This window comes from Sycon ciliatum, chromosome 2 (genome assembly GCF_964019385.1).
Source record: "Sycon ciliatum chromosome 2, ocSycCili1.1, whole genome shotgun sequence".
Taxonomy (NCBI): Eukaryota; Metazoa; Porifera; class Calcarea; order Leucosolenida; family Sycettidae; genus Sycon; species Sycon ciliatum.
Genome location: NC_088644.1, coordinates 18,058,276 through 18,064,520, shown reverse-complemented (window position 1 = coordinate 18,064,520; position 6,245 = coordinate 18,058,276).

The window sequence follows — 6,245 nt, the reverse complement described above, 5'->3', positions numbered from 1 at the left end:
TCACGGGTGTTTGCAGTGCATGAACTCTGGCCAGTCGGCCCCGTACGCAAAATGCGTACGCATTTGTATTTACCGTACATTTCCTCGTGTTTTGGGCGAATCTGAGCGGTACGACGCTGTCGAATTATTATTATTATTATTATTATTATTATTATTAAATTTTGAATAGGGCAGTCCCACAGGCCTAGGGCCTTTTTACAGGGTACCCTATGAATTGTTGAATAGATGAACGGAAGTTTCTGAGCAAGGAGATTGTGCGAATATCAGCAGGAAGCGCATTCCAACGATCAGAACCAAGAAAGCTAAGCGAGTATAAACCATAGCGGCGAGAAACTAAAGGAAGACTAAGTGACAAAGTGGATTGAGAGCGTGTACGGGCTGAGGTTTGTGAAGTGGCAGTGCGAGGGAGGAAGCAGGTCGAGAGTAGTGGACTGCACAACTTATGGAGGGCTCGAAACACCAGTACAAACAGGCGAAATTGATATCTAAGGGAGATAGCAGCGAGATAGTTCCTAGCTAGAACAAGAGAAGCATCGTAGTACTTCGGGTAGCCGAAGACAATCCGAACAGCACGGTTGGAGATGCGAGTAATGCGGTCCATTTGCGAGACTTGGAGGCTGTGCGCAAATGCATTAGAGCCGTATTCAAGTTGGGCTTGAATGAAGGAACAGTAGAAGACTCGTTTAGCAGCAGGTGTTAGATTGTGTTTGATTTTCCTGAACACAGCGAGTTTAGCGCCTATCTTGCGTTCCAGGAGCGTGATGTGATCTCGGTACGTAAGATGCTCATCGAACAGGAGGCCAAGGTATTTGATGGTGGCTGAAGGCGGAATGCTAGTGCTGTCAATTGACAATTGGAGATTAGCTGGGACCGCCTTGGACTTTGGGCGGAATATGATGAACTGTGTCTTTTCCGCGTTGAGTTTAAGGCCGTGGTCCCGGAGGAAGTTGCGGATTGACAGAACGTCTCTGGCCAAGTCTGCAGTGAGCTTCTGTGGATCCCTTCCGGATTTGTAGACAGAAACGTCGTCAGCAAACTGACGGACCTTGGTACTAGCAACACACTCTGGCAGTTTGCGGACAGCAAGATTGAACAAGACAGGTCCAAGGATAGATCCTTGAGGTACACCTCTGGAGGCAGAATAACAGGCACCTCTGCTAGACTTGGTGACAACTCTCTGCTGCCGGTCAGTAAGGTATGATGCGAACCAACGCAGTGCGACCCCTCCCACACCAATCTCGAACAGTTCTTGGAGGAGCAAACTGTGGTTGACAGTGTCGAAGGCTTTGGACATGTCGAGGAAAGCTGCAGCTACATACTCGTTCTGGTCTAGACTTTGACTCCAATCATTTGCCACCAGAGCGAGAAGATCGTCGCAGGAGTGGTTTTTGCGGTACGCAAACTGAACTGCAGGGAGGGATTCCATGTGACTGGCGCTATCCATGTATTGCGTAAGTTGCTCTAGCGCACAAATTGGGCCTGAATTTGCCCTGAACCAGCCGCTATCGAAGTAAAATTAGGTGTTTTGAAGGCCACACGGGAACACTGCGGCCATGTCTTCTTTCCTGCGTCGTTTGTTTGAAAATCGGCGTGTTTTTGAGCTCGTAGTTTCGTCTTCGTTGTGGAATGGCCGTGCGTACATTCTCCTTGGAATTACCAAAGTCACACCCCCGTTTATTACATTACTAAGAGTTTTGCCGGCAGCCACGATAGTTTTTATCCCTGCTTCCATACGTCCTTTCATTGAACAGCCAAACGAAACTTTGTGGCGCGGGGGTCTCAAGTTTGTCACTTCGAGTTGTACACAACAATCACATCAACACCTCAAAGGACCAAAAAACCAAGTGAGCAAGTATTTCAACCTTGCGATTCTGCCAGGCCTACTCTGAAGATGGAGACTTCTACTCGGTAGCACATACTCGTATCAATAAGCTGGGAGGGAGAGCGTGGCGAGTAAAATGTTGGGATGAAAAGAGCCACATTCTCTCTCGGAAAAGGTCGTCGTTCCTGCACTGGCATGGCTACACACTTGCTCTACCCAGCTCTGCAGAACTAACTAATTACTTCAGAACTAAGGCTAGATTTTGCATGCACGTGCGAGATTCGCATCCGCCGCGCACATAGGCAGAGTCGAAATTTTTGTACTCTCGGATTTGCCGCCATCTTGACGAGTGGCCAGTGGCCACTACTCACTGTACTAGTGCACTGCGAAACATGTGCTCACAAGCAGCAAGGGGCTATGGCTAAGGAATTATTTTAGGGCCTGGTCAGACTGCGGCAAAATCGAAATCTAGGATTATAATCCGAATCTCCATAGTAACTTGCCGCCAGAGCGGCAAAAGCGAGAGTTGACGCTCCAAAAAAAAGCAAGAACGAACCACGCTTTTCCGCTCCAAACAGGATTTGACGCTGATGCGCCATTGACGCTGATAATCACTGATTTTTTCATCTCGATATCGAGGAGCTAATTGGCCACGGACAACAACAAAACTCATAAAGATGGTTGCAAGGATTGCACTGAAGGTGTTGGCGATCCCCAGGGTGAAGGAATTTGACGTCGTTCGTGGAGATTACCACTTGACGCTCGCAATGAAGTTTGAATTTTCACTCTCCCCACATGTGGACGCTGTTCTTTTTTCGTCAGGCAACCAAAACTTGCCGCAGTCTGACCAGGAAAGTCACCATGGAGATATTCCTGCGGGTGACCAAAATTTGCCCGCGGGAATCAAAAGTGTCCATGGCCTTTTTGCCCGCGGATGCACTCATCTGCGGGCACTTTTACAGTTATGAGGCTGTGAGGTCATACTATGGTACGGTAGTCTTGAGCCCTGGTTGTTTGGCCTTTGTTTTTGGGTACTCATTCCAAATCACCACAGTAACGCCGTATACTCACCGGATACTCGCGGGAGCTCTGGCCGCCACCCGCGGCCGTGTGAACTGCGGCCTCACGTTTCACTTCCTGCGGGCACTTGACAAACGTGGATTTGCCTGTCGTGTGAATCGCCTATAAGTGGATCCAATTTTTGAAATTTTGAAATAATTGTTGCTATGCTGTGACGTAGCACTTTCAAGCCATCACTGTATTTGTACATGTTATATACCACGCGGCTGTTAGCTGCACTTGGATCGCGGCAACCAGGGAGTCGTCAAATATTTGACGACTCCCTGATTAAAAAATTGCAGCTATCAAGATCACACATACATAAACCATTTTTTATGTACTCTTGTTATCTGGTTATTATACGTCCAGCGCTAGCGAGGTATATTATGGCACCGCAGGCCGCGCACCAGAGGGCCTTTCTGGAAGCCTTACTCGATCGGATAGAGCGAAACTGAGCACCCTGGCCTAGCCTGCGAGCAGTTTTTAGTACTCCCGGGTCCAAAATTAATTTTGCGCAAGTAGATCAACGTTACAACGAGCTACATGTCTGGTTCAAAAAATAATCATCTTTTTAGCTGTGCGGTGTGTTTATAATTTAGCACTCACAGGTGATAATTATTAACTTTTAAACTTTACTGTTTCAATCAATGCTTCCAATTGCCAAGCAAAGGCAAGCGTCGCAAACGTTGAAACCAGGGAGTCGTAAAATACCTGGTTGAAACCAGCTTGCTATTTTTACAATTCTTTTATTCAAATCCTGCAGACCTTAGTACAGTATTTTGTGAGAAGGCGGGCCATTTTCTGGATATGTTTAGTTGTCGAGCAGTTAGAACTTTCATTGGAGGGCGCTATACTTCTCGTTTTCTCATACAAGACCATCTAGACCATCTAGAAGATTCACGATGCAAGAAGGAGGGAATGAATTCCGCTCTCAAGTCAACGAAAAGAAGTCGGCCCGTAAAGAAACGCCCAATCGGACGGGTGTCTGTCGTGAGTGATGGCAAGGAACAGGGTCTTGATCCTTTGATTCGTCTCTGGGATTCTGGAAAGGGTGCTCTTCTTAGCGAAACATTGTTACAGCTAGAGCTGAACGTATGGCCAAAGTCCTGGTCTCATCCCGAGCATCATGATCTGCTAACATCTATAGTTTGCAACTATCCTGATCTGCTGCCCCAGCTGATCAAGGAAGTGGTTCGCTCTCCGAAGGAAGCGTTTCATGATCGCCATATTGCTGTAGACCTATTCTCTTTGATCTTCACAGAGATTGGAGAACGTGAACCCGGTGACATTGCTAGATGGTTATCTCATCTAGCTTTTTTCCGTCAGTTATGCCCACCTGATGTCTGGTCACTAGACTTCCTGGACAACAAGAGGCTGGATGTTCGAGTTGCAAAGCAATTTGTCCAGTGTTTGTCGTTTGGACCCCGGACTGCCCGCTGTGATCTCCTGAATGCTTTTCTAACTGATCAGTACTTATATGAGAAAGGCCACAACACACACAGTCATTTATTCGCCTACGCCGCTACCGGTGGTGTCCTTTCAGAAGAAGAAATGAAAACTGAAATGATGAGAGCTGATCACACTTCTTCTGGTGCTACACAGCGGACGGTGTGTTTGGCATGGATTGCATATAATAACGGGCCAGAAAGTACCGGTATTGTGAAGACGTGCTGCCAACGTATTAATGCGAATAAGGACCATTTGAAACATGGAAGACGGGGAAGCGAGGTCTGTTCTATTGAAGATGCCATGCTGTGGTATGGTCTGGCTTGCAGTGGTGCTGAGTTGATGGAAGTAGTTGTCACACTCACTCATAGCGTAAAGCCATTTGGGTCTCCAGAAACAGCTGGCAAGTATCTGGGTGGTGTTTTGTCTGCTGTCCCATCGCGCTTTGCAACTAGCGGGAGCAAATTACTGCAGCTACTTCCCCTTGCCCTCGAGCCTTCACTTCTGTTGCGGCTTGTGTCCTGTGTTAAGAAGTCACTGGACCGCAGTGTCTATACTCAAAGACAGCTGCACAAATTGCTGGAAGTTCTTGACGATATGGCTGGCAAGGTCTAGAAGAAATGAACCCACTTCCTATTGACTTTGGCCCTTCATGTCTGTCTACTGCAATATAGCACGTGTGTGTGTGTGTGTGTGTGTGTGTGTGTGTGTGTGTGTGTGTGTGTGTGTGTGTGTGTGTGTGTAAGTTGCTATGTCTAACATAGCTGTTCGCTATCATCGCTTCCGCGATGGGCATGTCTGAGGTGTGTCTGTGTGTGTGTGTGTGTGTGTGTCTCTGTGTGTGTGTGTGTCTGTGTGTGTGTGTGTCTGTGTGGAGGGTAACTTGCGACAGACTCCCCAGGAACTTGCAGGTCGTGTAGTTATTGATTGTCTTATGTGTTTGAGATAATTATGTGTACATGTTGTGATATTTTACTCTAGTTTAGGTTTAGGATTTTCTTGCAGTAGTGATCGACCATCATAGTTTCCACCAATGTGATGATGTAAATAGACCTTGAAATTACACGATAGTAGCTTCTTCAAGAAAGGCACTGCCAACTTTTACTGTCATAATCGCATATGTTGGTTCTGTTATACGTGTAGTTCTGTACTTAAGTCATACAAACTTTCTTCAATTCTCTATTGGGGTCATCATCACATGCCAGCATGGTATGAATATGAAATTATAAACACTCTGGTTTTGTTTAGCCATGTGCAAAGCATTGCATTTAACTAGGGGTGAAACAATTATACCAAATAGTCGAATATTCGTTTGGATTTTTCAAGTATAATCGTACTCGGAATAAATCAGAGTACTCGCCCATACATGGTACATGCATTTACCACAGAAGTCTGCAGTTTCAGAGCATCAGTCAGCAGATATTGGTGTGCAGAGTGTGTGGTGACCGGTGAACATTTGCCTGTACACGTGTAGAGAGAGCCCAAATGACCCACCAACCAATACACTCGAGAAAAAGACTACCAATTGGTTCAATCAGGGTGTGCGATTTTTAGGATATCAACAATACTCGAATATTCACTCTGAGAAAATTCGAGTACTCAAACTCGGAATCCCAGTGCCAACTTTCACCCCTACTCGTACACATGGTACATGCCACTCTTACTACATTGTACATGTAGTCTTAGGCTGCGTTTACACGACAACGCTGGGGGCGAAAACGCAACGAAATCCTTTCGGATCCATGGTTCATTTACACGGTACGCGGAGCAAAACGTAAAAGTTGTACACCAAAACGGAAGAAAACCAAAACGCTGGCCAAGGTGGAAGAATTTGAAAACGGAAATGTTCTGCCGGATAAATTTGGGTGTGTAAACAGTCGAAACGGTGTGCTGGCCTCGTTTTCCGTCACGTTTGTTT